The sequence below is a fragment of the Pelophylax lessonae genome (assembly GCF_965119305.1).
Source record: "Pelophylax lessonae genome assembly, chromosome: 7".
NCBI lineage: Eukaryota > Metazoa > Chordata > Amphibia > Anura > Ranidae > Pelophylax > Pelophylax lessonae.
This window is the reverse complement of record NC_138774.1, coordinates 189,826,137-189,847,783: the sequence shown is the minus strand read 5'-3', so window position 1 is coordinate 189,847,783 and position 21,647 is coordinate 189,826,137. Positions and strand designations below refer to the sequence as shown.

General features: G+C 44.1%; 1 protein-coding gene across 1 annotated transcript in view; it reads right to left on the bottom strand.

Annotated features, from left to right (window-relative positions):
* The window catches only part of FAM163B (family with sequence similarity 163 member B), a 163,894-nt gene extending 156,926 nt beyond the window's left edge, over positions 1 to 6,968 (bottom strand). Inside the window, exon 1 of the mRNA XM_082262779.1 lies at positions 6,321 to 6,968. The gene's annotated coding sequence lies outside the window, so the exon portion shown is untranslated. The remainder of the gene's footprint in view (positions 1 to 6,320) is intronic.
* Between the last annotated feature and the right edge of the window lie 14,679 nt (positions 6,969 to 21,647).

The following is a 21,647-nucleotide window of genomic DNA, read 5'->3' as shown; positions in this document are numbered from 1 at the left end:
AACACACCCACTACAGGCTCCTTGATGTCTCTTATGTACAGAAAACCTAAAGTAATAAAGTATTAGTAATAGGAAGCTTCCCCCAGTCACAAATCTTAAAGAAGAATTCCAGGTATAGATATTTTTACATGTAACTATGTATATGACATACCTGCCCGATGCCCTTGAAAGCTGAAAAACACTAAAGTAGCCATTGCTACTCCAGTCATCTCCACTTGCTTACGGGCCCCATGCTGAGCTGTTTCACCTCTGCTTACTGAACAGAGGAGGGCAGCCACTCAGGATGGGCACCATTAAGTCCCCGTTCACACTAAGGCGACCTGTGAGGCGACCTGGTCGCCTCACAGGTCGCCGTAGGTCGCCTTCCATAGGGAAGCTGCGGACCCGTTCTAATAGGAGCGACACAAGTCGCTCCGACTTAGAAAAAGGGTCCGGAGCTTCTTTGGGGCGACCCGGAGGCGACCGCCATAGACTTCAATGTTATGAGGTCGCCCCGGGAAGTCGGATTGCAGCAATGTGAACGGGGCCTTAGAGATTATAGAGGTTTATTTCTAAATAAATGCAAAGCATTCTCTGATTGGACCAGGTGAAAAGGCAAGGTGGCGCTCCAGGCCCCTCCTCTTCGACTGGTGCCCCCAAGGAAATCCACTTTTCATGGGGGCACCCATGCATGCTTGCTCCCAAGCCTGCTGCTGCGTCCATTGACAAAGACAGCAAGACTCGGCCCTGCTCCCCGTTCCCATGTCACAGCATGTGATTGACAGCAGAAGGGAGATAGCGACAGGAGACAGAGGTGGGAGCCACTGCTGACATGCACATCGCTGGATCGGATCGGGCTCAGGTAAGAAAAAGAGGGTGGGGGGGGGCTGCAGCAAAGAAGGTTTTTCACCCTTTTGCATATAATACATTTAGGTGAAAAACCTTAAGGCTTTAAAACCACTTTAAATTGTTACTAAACCCACAACAATAATCAGTCTGTATATGCAGTAAAGCATGCTGGTTAAAGTCAATGTGGAACCTAAGGAGTTAATCCTCTGTATTGTGTAAAAAGGCTGTTTGATTCTGTCTTCTCTGATCCTCCCCTTCTTCCACAGTCCCCAATACATCTGCTGATAGTACAGAGCCTTGGGGGCACACTGCACATGCTCAGTTTTTTTTTTTGGTGTTGGTGTTGCACACTGTGCATAGCGCACCCCTAAAGCCTGCACTCTGTACACAGTGCACCCCTGAAGTCTGCACTCTGTACGTAGCATACCCCTAAACCTTGCACTCTGTACATTGCGCACCCCTAAATCCTGCACTCTGCATGTAGCAGGAAACTCTGCACCCCTGAAACTGCATTCTGTACATAGCGCACCTCTAAACTCTGCACTCTGTATGTAGCATACCCCTGAACTCTGCACCCCTGGAACTGCATTATGTACATAGCGCACCCCTAAACTCTGCACTCTGTATGTAGCATACCCCTGAACTCTGCACCCCTGGAACTGCATTCTGTACATAGCGCACCCCTAAACTCTGCACTCTGTATGTAGCGTTCTTCTTAACAATGCACTCTGTGCATAGGGCACCTCTTAACTCTGCACTTTGTGCGTAACGCACTCTAAACCCTGCACTCTGTACGAAGTGCTCCCTAGATACCTCAGACAACCATACTGCTGATGCGGCCTGTGACGAAACTGAGTTTGGCACCCATGTTCAAGAGCATGGGTGTCCAACCTTTTGGCTTCTCTGGGCCACATTGAGTGTAGAGAAATTTTCTCGGGCAGCATATAAAATATATACTATAGTTAAGGTATATAAGTAGTAAAACACCGCCGCGTCCTTCCCGCGCTGCCGCTGCCCCCCCCCAGCACTAATTTAACACAACTAGAGGATGATCCCTTCCGAGGCAGCTTCTGCCTACAGTTAGTTGGAAGCCGCTGTGGCCCTGCCCCCGACCTGACTTCCTTCCCAGCAAAAAAAAAAAAAAATTGTCAGGGGGCAGTGGGCCGCATTGCCTGCAGTTCTGGGCCGCATGCGTCTCCCGGGCCGCAGGTTGGACATGCCTGTTCTAGAGTCTCTGCAAGCCCCAAAACTCGTAGCGCTCTAAAATGCATTTGTCAATATTTTCTTGGAAGATGGAGTTTTGACCTAAACTCTACAGTATTTCACATACTGCTGCCTTTTTATAAGGGCAGGATTACTGACTAACGGTAATGGGCAAGATATGTTGGGGCTAAAGCACTAAACTGAAATTAGGATTTCCATAGTATACTGTCCAGAGTCTTTGGGTTCTTAGACGTTCATTGAAGCCATACAGCCTATGATCAAGTAATGCCAGAAGTTTTCATTCTTACAGTACCTTTTGATTGCAATTTTTATCTCCTGAATGGATTATTCCTTAACCTCTTTTGCAGACTTAGAGTGGAAGACTGGGGGAGGCACACTGCCTGGGAAATTGATTGAAAGCGGACTTTAGAACCATCTACCTGTCAGGTCAATGACTAACATGTAACCTTAACCCTCCATGCGCTATCTGGTTCCTGAATGGCGAATAATTCATGCGGAAGGGACGTAAATAATCTCAACGATGCGTTTTATGGCAGCGTTCTCTGACCTTTACTGTTATATATGATCAGGCAACTCTCTCCTCCGTCTCAGACTTAATGGACTCACTGCTCCATGATATCTGCACGCCACAGGAAAATAAGAGCATCCTTTATTAAAGGGGAAGTTCACCTTGGCCCCTCAAAGAAATAAGCAAAAAAAGTCACTGATGCATCACAAGGGCAAATACATTTTATTAAAACATGCATTAAACACAAGACATCTTCCCACATTCTACATTTTTTAACAGGGAATAAGCTCAGGTTTTTGTCATTTTAATGTAAAAATATATTCCTTGCATGCAATGCTTCGCTTCTGAAGCTGTTGCTAGCTACACTGTGCACAGCCAGCAGTTACACCAAGCTTAACACAGCCATTGTGTGCTACACCTGCAGGGGTGTCCTGAGTGTTCACATCACCATTGGCATCTTGGAAAATCTTGGAGAATGAGGCGGAGCTATAAGCATGTCTCAAAGTGAAGTTTAGGGGGAAATTAAGAAAATCCATAAAATAATGTCAGTTGCACAATATATTTAATAACTCCATAACCTTTCCACACTGGAAAAAAATTCAAGCAGCATATTATCCTTTAAAAAAAATGCAGGATTATGAATTATTGTTTAATCAGTTTTCACCCAAATAGGCCAAAGCCATAGTCCATGCATCTGTATGACTGTATAATGATACCATTAGTGTGTGACTGTAGAAGGCACATTAGAGTGTAAGCTCCTCTGCTGCAGAAACTGATTTAAATGGCTTAGTGTTCTCTGTGGAATATGTCAGAGCTATAATAATGTATAATATTATTAGTATGTAGCTGTGATTGGGGACATTAGAGTGTAAGCTCCTCTGGTGTACAGACTAATAAGAGTGGCACTATGTTCTTAGTAAAGCACTTCAAAATATATGAGAGCTTTTACAAGGCGTAGCTTATGGCCGTCCTCTAAGCCACGGGGACCATAGAATTATGCCTTCCCACCACCCCCCTCCATATTCTGCCCTGCTCCTTCTTATAAGCTGGATACACACTATACAACTTTTGTTGGTAGATTTCCATTAGATTTACATTCAACTATGTAATACAAGGGTCTGCCTGATTACATACAAATTGAAAGTGTTTAGGTCTGACCTCATATTATATGGTTTTGGTAAGTCTAAAGGAAAAAATCTAAAGAAAATTGTATAGTGTGTATCCAGCCATAAACTGTTGAACATTTCCTTTGCCTTATCCGGTGAGCGCTGTCTTGTCACCTGCTATGTTATCAGTTCTATGTTTTTGTTATTTGCTTTTTCTTGTAAAAAAAATAACTCCAATAAAAATAGAATTAAAAAAAAAATATATCAGAGCTAAATGAAAGTCAAATAATTTATACTGACTCTGCAATTCAGCAACATATGATACATTAAACAATGATCTGGAATTTCTGTTATTGCATTATTATTGTGACCAAACCCTGTATGTAGTTTTCCTATCAGTCCTGTATTATTTAGCAGAGCTCCTCAGCTAGAGGCAAATTTCTCAGTTATCATGACATATTTATGGCATTAAAAGCAAGATATATTTTTTTAACACACATAGTTAAAGCAAAACTTACAGAAAGAACAAAAATATGCATTACATTGACCTAGTTCAACCTCAGTTCACACTGAACCAAAACATAATCCATCACCAAGCTACAGACTCCACAACAGAGGCAGCAGGTGAAATGTACTTTGTATGTCCACCCCAAATTCACCAGCAGCAAAACCTGCAAAACATTGACCACCTACAGCAACTGGCGAACTACAAGTTTTAGCATGGCCAGCCTAGGGTTTGTGGTCCTAAACTGCTCGAGGCTGTTGTAAATCAAATATCACTTCTCAAACCCCGCTACTAAACCATCCAACCAGCTGCCCTTTCCAGCAAGTAAAACAACCATTTTTCTGCAAATCACGACAAGTAGCTTGAAGGACACTCCAAAGCAATCCAAATAATGAATGACCCACTTACATGCAGAAATGTCGCCTATCTTTATATGCATGTATCACAGCTGGTTCATAGCACTGGTGACCATGCAAAAAAAAAGGAATACGCAAAGAAAAAACAAATCTGATAACAATATATAATAAACATAAAAAAAGAGAAAAACATTAGTGTGAATGTTTTTTTTTGTTTTTGTTTTTTTAGATTTTATTTTAGATTTTTTTTTAACAACACATGGTCTGAGTCCCCGTTCACACTGGGGCGACCTGTCAGGCGACCTGGTCGCCTGACAGGTGGCCGTAGGTCGTCTGCCATAGAGAAGCTGTGGACCCGTTCTAATAGGAGCGACACAAGTCGCTCCGACTTAGAAAAAGGGTCCGGAGCTTCTTTGGGGCGACCTGGAGCGACCTGCATTGACTTCAATGATATGAAGTCCGTGCCGGCCGCTCTGAGGTCGCGGTGCGAGCTGCGAAACACGACCTGTGAGGTCGCCCCGGCAAGTAGCGTTGCCCCAGTGTGAACGGGGTCTGAATGTTTCATTTACTTACAGGAAAAGAAAGAGACAAGATGCAGAGATAAGTTTTGAACTGTATTGTAACTGTATTGTCTTCCCTCACATTGTAAAGCGCTGCGAAAACTGTTGGCGCTATATAAATCCTGTATAATAATAATAAGATGTAAAGAAGTTATTGTTGAAAAATAATTGCTGAAAAATTATTGACACAGACAATAAAGAGGAGTAAAATTACCGGTGGACCAATACGAAAATGCGATGATCGATTCGAAAGTGCGTGATATTGACTGCCAACCCAAAACTCTGATGTAAGTTTTTGTCTTGTATTTGACAACTCTTGCAACATAATGGTAAAAGCTGCAGAAGGGGATTGCAAAAAAAAAAGAAAGATGACCTTGGTACAGAAATAAATGTCAAAGGTCAGCTGGTTGGGTTGAAAAATGTTAAGCAGACCCACCACAACACTGAAGGAGAACTAAACACAATGTTGGCAGCCTGCAGGACATGTTTCAAAACTAGAAAAATTCCAAAAACCAGGCACCCCAAAAGAAAATAGGAAAAAAATGTAACTATCACCTAACTTTTTGAGCCTCCTTTTAGATCATCAATCAGTTCCATAAGATTGCCTGTTTACTACAGACTGTCTGGCTCCTTAATTCTGCAACAAACTGGACAACCCTGAGCTACGTTAGTTAGGTAGGGAACTTCGATGGTCAAGCTGTTTTTCAATGGATGAAAAGATAATAGACATCTGCAGAATCTACATGGAATCTACTAGAGCTGAGCTATCTACACACCATTCACAGTGTGTTATCAGAGACCTGTCAAAGATGTGCAAACATTTTGCTCCAATGTCAATTGAGAATAGTTTGGTCCTTTGTTTGGTTTGGAGAAGGATTACTGACCTTTAATTGGTTGTCATGGTAACCCAGTAAGCTCTAAACTTTCTATTAAAAATTGCGGAAAAGGTAAGTTGCTTCTAAATGTTTATTTGTTTGTTTTTTTTTAACCCTTAACTACCTCACCATTGTCAGTGATGCTCCTGTCAATTTTGCTAAAAAAACTGAGCAGCAAAATGTAGTTGTACCAATTTTTTACAATGTTCCAAAATACACATTTTAATATTCCATGAGGTACGCAGGCAAATAAACGTGAGTAGCTGTCATTAAAAACCTCATGGGGTTAATACTGGCTTCCCTAGCAGCACAACATCCCTAGCCTGCCTCTACAAAAGAAAATGGGAGATCTTCTCACCTTTAAATAGTGGAAGTCTTCTTGCGGTTAGGTGAGGTCCAGCTTCTGGACCATGAGGCTTCTTCTGGCAGTCCAAATCCGGTGTAGAGAATGATGGTGGGATGACCCCTTTTTTCTTTTAGCTTGGCCTCCTCAAAGAGGCAATAGAATGGGTCTCTGGAGTCTAATTCAGCAACCAAGCCTTGAAAGAGATCACATGAGGGATGTAGGGTGCATCCTGCAGGAGGCCCAGAGGTGCCAGCTACATGGAAGACGACAGACAGGTTGTGTCCTGATGTTAGGCAGAGATGCTGTCCTGATTAGGATGGTGCACAGGCAAGGGGAAAGCCAAGTGTGCCCAGACCTGTGGTGATACTCTGCTATATATAGTAGGCTGGCTGGTAATTCTTCCTAGGGGTGATATCCCCTCTGTAGTGGGGTCCTAGGATCCAGGCTGTGGTGGTGAAGTGATATTTCGTCTTTAGCGGCGATGTGACCTTTTTTGTAAACTGTTGAGGAGATATTTGAGGGTGACCTGCGGGCATCCAGTAAAGTCTAGGAGCCTGTTCTGCCTTTGGTTGGTACACAGGTTAAGCTCTATATTCCAGCAGGTTTTGGAAGTAGCATTTTGGGAGATCTTGGAATGCTGTTGTCCTTTTCATAAGATATTGGTGTAGAAAGTCTTTGTGGCAGAGCTCAGGCAGCAGCAGGTTCTGAGGGGTGCTGTGCAGCCCACAGTTTACAGTAAGCTTTTGGGGTGCAGTCCAGATTGCACTGACATGTGCTGTCCTGTTCCCTATCAGCTGTTGCACTCTTTGCAGAGTGTCTGGACTAACATGCAATTTGCAGTCAGCTTGTATGATAGCTTTCTTATTTTTGATCAGGGTCTGGGGTGTTCCAGCAGTTGGCTCCTTCTTAGGGAGCTGTCCTCTTGGTGGTAAGTTCCTGAGGTGTCTCCTTGTGGGTATGCAGTTCCTCCAGATTGCACTACACTTTTATACTCCTTTCAGTCATGTTTGGGGTGCACTAAGTTTCTGTGCTCCTTAGCTTCAGGGGTCCTTTCACATTTACTATAGGAAGAGTCCTGATTGCACTGAGTTATTGGGGGTGCTGTAGCCCTATACAGTCAGCATTTCAGGGGCTTTATACTAGTATACAGAGAGCTTTGGGGTTACAGAGCTTCTGAAATGTTGCACCCCCCTTTTACAGCCTGTTCTTAGTGTCTTTCAGAGATTTAGGGGTGCAGCCCTGGTAGCAGCTCTCCTCAAAGTCTGCTTCTGAGGTACAGCTTATGGAGTGCACCCTGGTTGTAGGGTGTTCAATGTGGGGGGTCACACTGGCTTCCTACTCTCAGTGGGGTGCCAGGATCTCCCCTTGTTCTCAGTGGGGTTCAAGTCTCTCCTCCCGCCCTCAGGGGGTGCAGTGGGGGGTCACACTGTCTTCTTCCTCTCAATGGGGTGTCAGTCTTTTCTTCTGCCCTTATAGTGGGGTGTCAGTCACTGCTCCCGCCCTCAGTGGGGTGTCAGACTCTGCTCCCGCCCTCAGTGGGGTGTAGTGGGGTGTCGGGGCCCCTGTGGCCGGCAGCAGGGGCCAGTCCTGGCAGCGCACAGCGATCCTCCTCCTCTGACTGAAGCTTCTCCCGCGGCTGCTGCTGTTATTGTCGGTGGACGAGCGCACAGGCGGGAGCGCGCCCGGCTCCGGGGAGCCCTGGGCGGGGGCGAGCTTCGCGCTCTCTATTACAGAACAACTGGAGAAGATGCGTGACATCATTACGGCCCCGTTACGTCATTATTGTCCGGTTCTGCTTGTATGTGTAAGCTCAGTGCTGTGGGAAGTAGTGCCTCCAGGGAGGCGTACAGTGCCTCGTGCCTCAGGAAAGATGGAAAGTTCCGGCTCCCTCTGTGCTACTCTGACTGAAAATAAAGTGGGGCTAAAAAACTGCCGGCTATTGAATATAAGGCTCTCTTACCAAGAAGAGTGCTGAAGATTCTCACTCTCACACTACAAGTCTGTGCCAGAGACACAGCCAGGGACACAGGCATCTTCTATTTGTTACCCCTTCCTGACAGCTGCCTACACTAAACACAGTATATTACACTGTCAGGAAGCTTGAGCCTTGTATATAAACCCACTTCTATACTGGGCATAGTCACCTTCCCTACACCTCTCCTTCAATTTATCTTCATCTTACCTTCACCTCGCCTTCAATTTATCTTCATCTTACCTTCACCTCGCCTTCAGGTTGCCATCAGCACACCTTCACCTCATTTCGTCTTCCCTTCTTCTTACCTTTACCTCACTTTTACTTCACCTTACCCTATTCCTTTCACCTCACTTTCATTTCACCCTCCCTTCTCCTTCCTTTCATCTCACCTTCCCTCCATCTTCCTTTGACCTCACCTTCTTCCTTTCACCTCACCTTCCCTTCTCCTTTCTTTCACCTCACCTCCTCCTTCCTTTTACCTTACTTTCACCTCACCTTCTCTCCATCTTCTTTTCACCTCACCTTGTTTATTTCACCTTACTTTCACCTCAACTTCTTCCTATTACCTCACTTTCTAATTCCTTTCACCTTACTCTTACCTCACCTTCCCTTCTTCTTCCTTTCACCTCACCTTCTCCTTACTTTCACCTCACCTTTCCTCCATCTTCCTTTCACTTCACCTTCTCCTTACTTTCACCTCACCTTCCCTCCATTTTCCTTTCACCTCACCTTCTCCTTACTTTCACCTCACCTTCCCTTCTCGTTCCTTTCACCTCACCTTCTCCTTACTTTCACCTCACCTTCCCTTCTCCTTACTTTCACCTCACCTTCTCCTTCCTTTCACCTTACTTTTACTTCACCTTCCCTTCTCCTTCCTTTCACCTTACCTTCTCCTTTCTTTCACCTCACCTTCCCTTCTCCTTCCTTTCACCTCGCCTTCTCCTTTCTTTCACCTTACTTTCACCTCACCTTCCCTCCATCTTCCTTTCACCTCACCTTCTCCTTCCTTATACCTTACTTTTACTTCACCTTCCCTCTATCTTCCTTTCACCTCACCTTCTTCGTCCTTTTACCTTCCTTTCACCTCATCTTCTCCTTCTTATCACCTCACCTTCTCTTTACATTCACCTTACGTTCACCTCACCTTCCTTTCACCTCAACTTTTACTTCCTTTCACTTTACTTTCAACTCTCCTTCTCCTTCCTTTCACCTTACCTTCATATTCCCTTCACCTTACCATTGTCTCCACTCCGTCTTTCCCCCCCTTACCTTCACCTTTCTTTCACCTTCATCTCACCTTCACCTTCCCTTCAATTTCCATTTGCTCTTTAGCAGCTCTGTTCAACCACTGTGCGTGGGAAAGAAAGTCCTATATAAGAGATACCTTCACCTTACCTTCATCTTTGCTTTCCCTTCTTTTCACTTTACCTCCTCATTACCTTCATTTTCCCTTCATCTTCTCTTCGCCTTGCCTTCACCTTACCATCATCTTCTCTTTGCCTTGCCTTCACCTTACCTTCATCTTCTCTTCGCCTTGCCTTCACCTTACCTTCATCTTCTCTTCGCCTTGCCTTCACCTTACCATTATCTTCTCTTCGCCTTGCCTTCACCTTACCTTCATCTTCTCTTTGCCTTGCCTTCACCTTACCTTTCCCTTTGCCTTGCCTTCACCTTACTTTTACCTTGCCTTTGCTCTCTAGCAGCTCTGTTCAGCCACTGTGCACAGGAAAGAAATAGATATCAACAGAGGTCGTCCTGCTAAATACAGAGGGGTTCACAACTTGTCCAAAGGGCCAGTTACTAGAATTTGGACTTACTGTAAAGTTGTTCTAAAGCCAGAAGTTTGCTTTACCTGTATGCATTACCTGCCACTATCTTCCACTAGTGGTTACCCCCATCCCCTCCTTTACCAGAGTCCTGTATTGAGCCAGTGCTGTGCCCATGTGCAGCAGTGTTGGTTATCTCTCTCTCTCTCCCCCTTTTATAGGCTCAGAGACAGCAGCAGGAGCTGGAGTTCTGCGACTAAAGGCTAAGAGAGCCAAGGGAACCAGAAGACCTGGGCAACACTATCAGAGGGACTGGTAAGAAGAACAGCAGTGCTACTAACAAGGGAGCCAGTTGGCTCTGCATTTTCAGTTGACTATTCATGTTGATGTGGAAGAACCCTTGTGTGGCCAACTGATGGGAATGTCAACTTTCCATTTTGATTAAAAAAGGTGGGAATTCTGTGGACTCTGATGTAAAGGGGAACTCTGGGAAGCCTGACGTATAGGGAAATGCTGAGGACTGTGATATAACGGTGCACTCTGATGTGAACAGAGGGTTTATACTGACTGCTGCTACTTATCCTGGCCCCTGTACTCTAGACATTATGTTGTACATTACATAGTCTTGACCAAGGTGTTCATTGTCCCAACAGCTGCTGGTTTTAATTAAGTTCTTTAAAGGATAGGTTCACCTTTTTGGAAAAGGTGTAACATGTTCCAGCAGCTGCAGCCATTTCCCCTCTCCCCGAATATTCTGTGGATACAAGGATTATTGTATATTGCATATGCAACAATTGAAATTGTATATATATCAGTTAGGCACAGATTTTGTTTAACCACTTACAGATTTCCCCCCTGCACTTTACTTCAGGTGGGCAGCTCGTACCGGCACAGCGATGTATCCGTACGTCGTTCCTTTCATCCGGGTTCAGGGCGCACGACCCCACCAGGCCAACTCCCACTGTGACTGGACACAGTGGGACTTTGTCAACAGGTTTTAGCCAATGATTCATGGCTGAGCCCTGCTGATCTGCTGTTTCCAATCACAGCCCAGAACCCTGTGTTGACAAACACATGGAGCTCTGTACAGAGGTGAAGATCTGTGGCTGTTTCTTCTCCCTGAAAACAGACTTGTAGTAAAAATCAACACACATTACACACATTAACGCTTGTTTGGCTAACACTTAACCCCTTGATTACCCCAAGATGTTAAAGGAGAAGTACAGCCGAAGCTCATTTGGCTGTACTTCTCCTGTGGATCACAGGAGTGCAGTTCCTTTTACATTCCTATGACCTGTCAGCTTTCAGCAGAGAGCGGGCTAATGTCGGCTGATGTCACAGAGTCATTCCAGCCTCAGGCAAGATTGCAACTATGAAGTCGGAATCCGCCCACATGCCTGGACCGGCACCTGGCTCAGCCTCTCAGCAAGGCGCTAAGAGCCTGATCCAGCAGCTCCCGCCCCTCCACAGCCCAGCGCTCCAGTGAGCGAGGAGGAGGAAGAGCAGAGAGCTGCTGATGACAGTCAACAGCTATCTGCTCATGGAGCCCTGAGAACCGATCGATCAGCTGTGTTTGATTGTTTGGTACCCAGTGTTAGAGCCGGCAGGGGACATAGTAGCATCGGACTGATTCTGCATCCACCTAGGTAAGTATGATTCAGAAAAAAAACAAACCCCTATACTTATCTTTTAACCCCTTCCCAGTCAGTGTCATTAGTAGAGTGACAATGTGTAGTATTTTAACTGATCACTGTATTAGTGTCACTGGTGATGTCAGTTAGTCAGTTTGTCCACCTCCCACCTAGTGTCAGTTAGTGTCAGATTGTCTGCCACACTATCACAGTCCCACTATAAGTCACTGATCACCGCTGTTACCAGTATAAAAAATAAATAAATATTCCAGTTTATATACCATAGTTTGTAGACTCTATACCTTTCACACAAACCGATCAATATACACTTATTGGGATTTTGTTTACCAAAGACACGTAGCAGAATACATTTTGGCCTTAAGTTATGAAAAATTTTGTTTTTATTTTTGTATTGAACATGTTTTATAGAAGAAAGTTAAAATATTTGTTTTTTTCAAAATTTCCAGTCTTTTTAATTTATATAATAAAAAATAAAAAAAAAAACAACATTAATTGGTGATCAAATGCCACCAAATGAAAACTATTTTTAAGGGGAAAAAATGAATGAAATAAAATTAATTTGTGTACAGCGTTGCATAACCAGGTAAAGTAGCGCAGTGCTAAATAGCAAAAAATGGTCATGAAGGGGTAAAACCTTCCTGGAGCTCAAGTGGTTATGGTCCCCCTTTTTACCCCTTTATTGTTCAGCAAAATCTGGCCATGCATAATATTCGCTACGCATGCTGCAGAATTTATATTTCTGTTTTATTCCAGGGTGCCCCTAATCTTTCATAAACCTAGTCATACTAACATTTTGGCACTCTGTTTTGAGTTTTCAATTCTAAAGCCAGCAGATTACTTGTCCTGAGTATTGTTATTTTTTTACATATTGTTTATACTGTTTAAATATCCATTGTCTTAGTTTATAACAGGAGTTTCTGTCATTTTTCAGGATGTCAGTAAAACCTGTGCTCTGTCAGTAATTTTTTCATGTTTTGTCAGTAAAAAAGCCATGTGGGGTAAAAAAGTAATGTGGTGATGGCTCTGTACGACACGCTGCTTGTGTAGCATAACACATTTTTGAGAATACAATGTCACATGTATGTAAACAAAGGCATTTTAGCCTAGGAGCTCTCCATGGTCCTGAAACTGTGTTTATATACAATTGCATCACTAGTAGGGAATGGGATAAATGTCAATTAGTGTAAAAAACTAAAAAAAACAGTGTGTTATGATCCTCCTTTTCCCCCATGCCCTTCAGCTTTAGGGCTAGTTCACCCCAGTAGACATGCATTATTCTACGTATAGCTCACTGGTGTGCATTACGTAGAGACTTCAAGGGAACCCGTTGCAACAGAAGAGACTTCAAGGGAACCAGTTGCATGGAGAGAGGAGGATCTTGAGGGAGAGAGGGATAAGGTAAATAAAACTGCTTTTTAATTTTACCCTGGACAAAAAGGAGCATTTAACCTTTGCAATATTAAGCCATTGCAAGGGTAGTTTTGAGTTTTCTCTGGAGTTCAGCTTTAAAGTGATTGTAAAGACTCATTTTTTCATTTAAAAATAACAAACATGTGATAGTTACCTGCTCTGTGCAGTTGGTTTTGCACAGAGCAGCCCCGATTCTCCTTTTCTCAGGTCCCTCTTCGGCTATCCTGGCCCCTCCCTCCTGTTGAGTGCCCCCACGGCAAGCAGCTTGCTATGGGGGCACCCGAGCCGAGTCACAGCTCCCTGTGTCCATTCAGACACGGAGCTGTGACCAAGCCCCACCCCCTCTCTCTCCTTATTGGCTGAATGATTTTGATTGATAGCAGTGGGAGCCAATCGCACCATGCTGCTGTCTTAGCCAATGAGGAGGGGAGTCCCGGGCAGCTAAGACGCTCCTGCAACATCGCTGGTAAAGACGGGCTCAGGTAAGTATTAGGGGGCTGCTGCACACAGAAGGTTTCTCTAATCTTAATGCATAGAATGCATTAAAACAAAAAAATCTTCTGCCTTTACAATCCCTTTAACCTGTTGCCGACCACCCGCCGCCTTTTTACTGTGGCAGGGTGGCTCTCCTGTGCAAACCAACATATACCTTCGTCGGCCGCATGCAGGTAGCTAGGGAGGGAGCGCCCCTGCTGGCGCGCTCCCACCCCCACTCGGCAGCGGGGAAGCTGATGCACAGGACAGGCAGCTCCGATTGCCATCTGATACCCGCGATCGTTCCCCACTGAGAGAGAAGAACGGTCAGCTGACCGTTCTTCTCCCTGGAATGATCATAGAGCCCCTGTTATCCTTCTATATAGGATCACAGGTCTCTATGATGATTTCACAAGCCACACCCCCCCAAAGTTAGAATCACTCCCCTAGGCTCACATTTAGCCCCTTGATCACCCCCAATGTTAACCCCTTCCCTGCCAGTGTCATTGTTACAGTAATAGTGCATATTTTTAGCACTGATTACTGTATTAATGTCACTGGTCCCCCCAAAAGTGTCAAAAATGTCAGTTAGGGGTCCGATTCGTCTGCCGCAATGTCGCAGTCCCGCTAAAAATCGCAGATCGCTGCCATTACTAGTAAAAAAAACAAATAAAAAAAATGACATAAATCTTTCCCGTAGTTAGTATATGCGATAACTTTTACGCAAAACAATCAAAATACGCTTATTGCGATTTTTTTTTACCAAAAATATGTAGGAGAAAACAAATTGGCCTAAAATGTTAAAAAATTTAGATTTTTTTTTTTTTTTTTTTTTTAATGAGAATGTTATATAGCAGATTATGTGAAAAATATTGTTTTTTTTTTTAGAATTGTCGCTCTTTTTTTGTTTATAGCGCAAAAAATAAAAATCGCACAGGTGATCAAATACCACCAAAAGAAAGCTCTATTTGTGTTATATAGTTTTATATATATATATATATATATATATATATATACAGTTACAGTATCTCACAAAAGTGAGTACACCCTTCACATTTTTGTAAATATTTTATTACATCTTTTCATGTGTAGTGAGTGTACAGCTTGTATAACAGTGTACATTTGCTGTCCCCTCAAAATAACTCAACATACAGCCATTATTGTCTAAACCGCTGGCAACAAAAGTGAGTACACCCCTAAGAGAAAATGTCCAAATTGGGCCCAAAGTGTTAATATTTTGTGTGGCCACCATTATTTTCCAGCACTGCCTTAACCCTCTTGGGTGTGGAGTTCACCAGAGCTTCACAGGTTGCCACTGGAGTCTTCTTCCACTCCTCCATGACGCTATCACAGAGCTGGTGGATGTTAGAGACCTTGCGCTCCTCCACCTTCTGTTTAAAGATGCCCTACAGATGCTCAATATGGTTTAGGTCTGGAGACATGCTTGGCCAGTCCATCACCTTTACCCTCAGCTTCTTTAGCAAGGCAGTGGTCATCTTGGAGGTGTATTTGGGGTCATTATCATGATGGAATACTGCCCTGCGACCCAGTCTCCGAAGTAAGGGGATCATGCTCTGCTTCAGTTTGTCACAGTACATGTTGGCATTCATGGTTCCCTCAATGAACTGTAGCTTCCCAGTGCTGGCAGCACTCATGCAGCCCCGGACCACAACCTTCCCATCACCATGCTTGACTGTAGGCAAGGCACACTCCTCACCTGGTTGCCGCCACACACGCTTGACACCATCTGAACCAAATACGTTTATCTTGGTCTCATCAGACCACAGGGCATGGTTCCAGTAATCCATTTCCTTAGTCTGCTTGTCTTCAGCAAACTGTTTGCGGGCTCTCTTGTTTCTTTAGAAGAGGCTTCCTTCTGGGAAGATAGCCATGTAGACCAATTTGATGCAGTGTGCGGCGTATGGTCTGAGCACTGACAGGATGACCCCCACCCCTTCAACCTCTGCAGCAAAGCTGGCAGCACTCATATGTCTATTTCCCAATGACAACCTCTGAATATAACACTGAGCACATGCACTCTACTTCTTTGGTCGACCATGGTGAGGCCTGTTCTGAGTGTAACTTATACTGTTAAACGGCTGTATGGTCTTGGCCACCGTTCTGCAGCTCAGTTACAGGGTCTTGGCAATCTTCTTATAGCCTAGGCCATCTTTATGTAGAGCAACAATTCTTTTTTTCAGATCCTCAGAGAGTTCTTTGCCATGAGGTGCCATGTTGAACTTCCAGTGACAAGTATGAGAATGTGAGAGAGATAACACCAAATGTAACACACGTGACCCCCATTCGCACCTGAGACCTTGTAACCCTAACGAGTCACATGACACCGGGGAGGGAAAATGGCTAATTGGGCCCAATTCTGACATTTTCACTTAGGGGTATACTCACTTCTGTTGCCAGTGGTTTAGACAATAATGGCTGTGTCTTAAAAGAAAAATATAAAAAATACAGCGCTAACTCAAAATAAGCTGCTAGCACAAACAACTGACAAAAGGTTGTTAGGAAAATATACAGAAAAAGGGGAGTGCAGCGCTAAAAGTAAATAGTGAAGTGAGAATATTCACATTTAGTATATGGAATATATATGACAAAAGACCATACAAAAATTTCATGCAAAAATTTCAACAGTGACGTGTAGATAAATCAAATAAACATCGCCAGAAAAAGATACAAAGGAGTGAACAAATAAAATGAAAAGTCCCATACAGCAAGTATGGAATAAAGGTCCCATACAGCAAGTATGGAATAAAAGTCCCGTATAGCAAGTGAATACCAAAAAAAATAAAAAATGAAATGTAAAAAGTGAGTCCACAACAACAGTGATTGTATGATAATGAGAGTGATATTCTGATGCTGTCACCAATTGGAGTGAATTGAATATGCTCTTACCAAAACATGTGGACCTAAAATGCCCTATGGCATGTACGTCAAAACAGTATAAAATAGATAATCCACGTGAGTGGAATATAGAGCCCACAAACGAATGATCTCAGTTTGTTGTAGATATGTCACTCAAAATGGAAGTACAATATGCGCTTACCAAATCGCATAGACCCGTATTGCCATATAGCAAACAGGTCAAGTGGGCTTGGCAGAAAGAATCTCCGGATATCAGTGAACTTGATGTTATTGGTAGATGTACCCGTATATTCCCAATCCAAGGGGAGGAGGAGAGAAAAAATTGACCTCCACTTACAAACATCCACAGATATAAACAACAATGTGATTTAGTGTATTTTTACATCACATTGGTGTTTACATCTGTGGATGTTTGTAAGTGGAGGTCAATTTTTTAAAATTGATTTTTCCGTAGCAATATTACACTATGTCCTTTTTTTTTTTGGTTTATTCACATGATCTCGATGAATGAGGGAATCATCTCTCCTTCTCCCCTTGGATTGGGAATATACGGGTACATCTGCCAATAACATCAAGTTCACTGATATCCGGAAATTCTTTTTGCCAAGCCCACTTGACCTGTTTGCTATATGGCAATACGGGTCTATGCGATTTGGTAAGCGCATATTGTACTTCCATTTTGAGTGACACATCTACAACAAACTGGAATCATTTGTTTGTGGGCTCTACATTCAACTCACGTGGATTATATGTTATACTCTTTTGACCTACATGCTATAGGGCATTTTAGGTCCACGTGTTTTGGTAAGAGCATATTCAATTCACTCCAATTGGTGACAGCATCAGAATATCACTCTCATCATCATACCATCACTGTGGTTTTAGACTTACTTTTTACCTTTCATTTTTAATTTTTTATTCCATACTTGCTGTATGGGACTTTTCATTTTATTTGTTCACTCCTTTGTATCTTTTTTTGGCGATGTTTATTTGATTTATCTACACGTCACTGTTTTTTCTATGGTCTTTTGTCATATATATTCCATATACTAAATGGGAATATTCTCACTTCACTATTTACTTTTAGCGCTGCACACCCTTTTTTTGGCTGTGTGTTGAGTTATTTGAGTTGAGGGGATAGCAAATGTACACTGTTATACAAGCTGTACATCACTACTTTACATTGTAGCAAAGTGTAATTTCTTCAGTGTTGTCACATGAAAAGATATAATAAAATATTTACAAAAACGTGGGGGTGTACTCACTTTTGTGAGATACTGTATATACTTATATGTAAGTTATATTCCCTACAAACTATGGTATATATACTGGCATTTTTTTTAAACTACTAATGGCAGCGATTGTTGACTTATAATGGGACTGCAATAGTGCGGCGTAAATCTGACACTAACTGACACTGAGGGTAACTGACTAACTGCCCTTGACATCACCAGTGACATTAAACAGTGATCATCAGTGATAACTGTCACTGTACTAATAATACTGGCTGTGAAGGGCTTATCATAGAGGTACGATTAAACTATGTGTAATGTGTGTACAGTGTGCTGCTTTTACTAAGAGATCTCTCAGTTTCTTTTCCCTGCTTTGCAGGGATGAGAAACTGACAGATCTCTCCCTCTGAACAGAGCTCAGCCGATCAGCAGGTCCCAGCTGTGAATTATTGGCCGGGACTTACAGACAGGCTCCCACTGTTTACAATGAGCGGGTGCCGGAAGTAGGCAGCGATGTACCAGTACAACGCTTTACCTACAGCAGCCGTTCAACCGCAGTACATTGTGGGTGGTCGCCAATTGGTTAAAGTGCATACAAAGCCAACCATGGTTTTTCTATATTTTCATAAAATAGGGTATATCTAAACACCTGACAACAACAGGTGTCACCATTGACAGATTTTCCCTGTAATACTTTTTGGTGACAACTGTAACATTTTTGGATTTACCTTCACTTTGTTTCCCAAGAGAATGTGAATTTCCCCAATGCAGACACAGACATTGATAAAAATCGAACTAAGGTGCTAACCCTTCTCTATTAATTTCAACATTTAAACAAAGTTTTGGTTTTAGCTACTTTGCGGATTAATTCATAATTCTTAGGTTATTAACGCTTTTAAAACATTTTGCTAAGCCAATGCCAGTTCTGCAACAGAAAAGCAAACTATCTTGCACACACATTCAGAATGGATTCATGACGCTTTGCTACATGTTGTTTTTTTAACTCGCCAGTAGCGTTTGGCAGCTTTCAAAACTTGCCAAAGGCCCCCTTTCAAATCAGTGACCAACGCACCTTAGACACTCATGAAGCATTTTGGAAGATTTTGCTTTTACATTTTTTAAAAAAAAATTGTAATAATATTTCTTGGAGTGAAGTTTTCCTGCTAATTACACTGGATAATATTTCATTTGCACTCTCATCCCTGGTAAAATCCATAGATTCATGATGCAAAACACATTAACTATTAATTACTTGAATATTAAAATAGTCGCTGCAAATCTACACAGTGAAAGATAAATTATTGAGTCTTCACTCGTCTAATTATGTCTTTATGTACAGTCTGATGGGTAGTTTGACGCCTTTAATTATTGAATGCACTTAATTGATTTCATATACATCCTTTAGATGTTAGGCCAATTGTAAAAACCCATGTCCTTATGAGAGAAGGAAGGAAACTTTTAATCGAGGAAATAGATTTTCCTGTTCAAGTTGTTTTAAAGCAAAGCAAAGGTGACATAACTACCATTCTGTAACATATCTGTTATAAAAACTAGATTTGAGGACCACATAAGATGAATCACACATATGTTATTGAAATCAGTACCTTAGTAGCCGTCCACTTCCATCACACTGCTACAGGTGTTCAAAAATGTTATTAGTCATTCATGATGAAGCATAGATTTAGTACTAGTAGGTGAGAGATAGCACTGTGGTCATTCTGGTGTTTCTGTTGCTAAACTTTCAGTAATGAACACAAATATAATAAGCTTTTTGGGTCTGAGCTTCCTGCCTGCCAACATGCACAAATAATGTAAACACTGTCGAAGGGAAGCAGCTACAGTGAGTGGTGGTATGCACACCTCACCTGCGGGTTATTGTTTATTTTTGAAGAGTCCAAAGGAAACAGGGTCATCTACAGGCAAAGATATAAAAATATATGTAGCACGCACAATTCCCAGCCGTTTTGCTGGATATGGGTCCTCCTGGGTTACCGCTATCAACAGCACATTTAAGCATGTTCTCCAAGTGTGAGCACTGAGACAATGACCAGTCCAGTATCTTTGTGTTTTTTTATTTATTTAGGAACTTTGATGGGAGAAGGGATGAGTGGGATACCCCTTTAACTCAACTATGCACAATTGGGCGGAGACACTTAAGAAGTACTGTTTGACGCTGATTAACGCTGGCTGAATGCCCTCCAATGCTGACTTGATGCTGGTTAACGCCGTCGGATGCCGGTTAACGCTGAACTATTCTTATAACTGAGCTTCAATTAAAGAGATCCTCTCTTAGCTGCCTTAGGTACTCCTTCCTGAGGTAGCTACTTGTACACTTTTGCTGCACTGCTGAACGCTTCAGGGCCCGCATCTGGCGCCCCCTTTCACTCCCTTATCTTCAGGGCTTAACACTTGGCACCCCCTTTCTATGCCACAACTACCGGTTAGCTGGCACCTGGATCTCTTTGACCTTCTGGAGTGGCCCCCTCTCTTAGGCAGACCCCTGGGCAGATTTCGAGTACTCACGACACTGTTTTTCCCGGAAACTCCTGCCCAGCAGCTCCACTCGGTCAGCAACACTCTGGATCCCTTTCTGCAGCCCAGCTCAACCTCCGGTCTTTCAGCCCGACTGCCTAGGAAACCTTCACTCGCTCTGACAGGAGGCGAGACAGCCGTCAGCCTTCTCCTGGAACTCTGCTTCCCACCAAAGATACTCTGTCACATGCTCCTGCCAGGTTTATACCCAATCCCAGGGTGCATTGCGGCGAACTCCGCCCACTGGGACAGCTATAAACCCTGGTACGCTATTGGCCAGGTTTCCTCTACTGTCCAAAAAGAGCCCTCATTGGATGCAGTGGGGAGACTCCCAAGACTCAACAGACTACACCTGGAAACACATGACAGCCTCACTAACTGATCAGGCCCCCCCTGATAAGCAGACAGGGCCACACACATACCTCCCAACCGTCCCGGATTCCGCGGGACTGTCCCGCAATTTGGCGGGAGTCCCGCGGTCCCGGGAGCCGGGCTGAAGTCCCGGAAAATGTGGCCGGCCATCTCTGCTCCCCCCTCCTCCTCCCAGCTCCGCCTCCCGATCCTGCGTCTCAGCGCCGCTGCGCCAGCCGCGATCGCTGTAGCGGGAGACAATCAGGAACCTGTCAGGGGAAGATAACTCCGCGGCCGCCTGACACAGTCTGCGAGATTCACTCCTGCACTTTTTAACTACCGTCTGTGTCAGGCGGCCACGGAGTTATCTTCCCCTGACTGACACATGATTACAGGAAGTGCCGACTGCCGAGCAGGACCTGGGGGCGGGTGCAGCGGGACCCGGGAGTTGAGGTCTCTGCGATCTGTCATCTGGATCTCCCTGTCTCCTTTACTTCTTCCAAGAGGTTAGTGTCCTTTTTGGAACTCACTACCTCTTGCTGCGGTGTTAGCGGGGGGGGGGGTGTGTATGGAGCTGGGGTGGATGGATGTACCTGGGGGAGGGGTGGATGTAGCTGGGGGGGTTTGTTTGGAGCTGGGGTGGATGGATGTACCGGGGGGGGTGTGTATGGAGCTGGGGTGGATGGATGTGCCTGGGGGGGGGTGTATGGAGCTGGGGTGGATGGATGTACCTGGGGGGGGGTGTATGGAGCTGGGGTGGATGGATGTACCTGGGGGAGGGGTGGATGTAGCTGGGGGGGTTTGTTTGGAGCTGGGGTGGATGGATGTACCTGGGGGAGGGATTTAACCGGGGGGTGTGTATGGAGCTGGGGTGGATGGATGTACCTGGGGGAGGGGTGGATGTAGCTGGGGGGGGTTTGTTTGGAGCTGGGGTGAATGGATGTAGCTGGGGGGGGGGGTTTGTTTGGAGCTGGGGTGGATGGATGTACCTGGGGGAGGGGTGGATGTAGCTGGGGGGGTTTGTTTGGAGCTGGGGTGGATGGATGTACCTGGGGGAGGGATTTAACCGG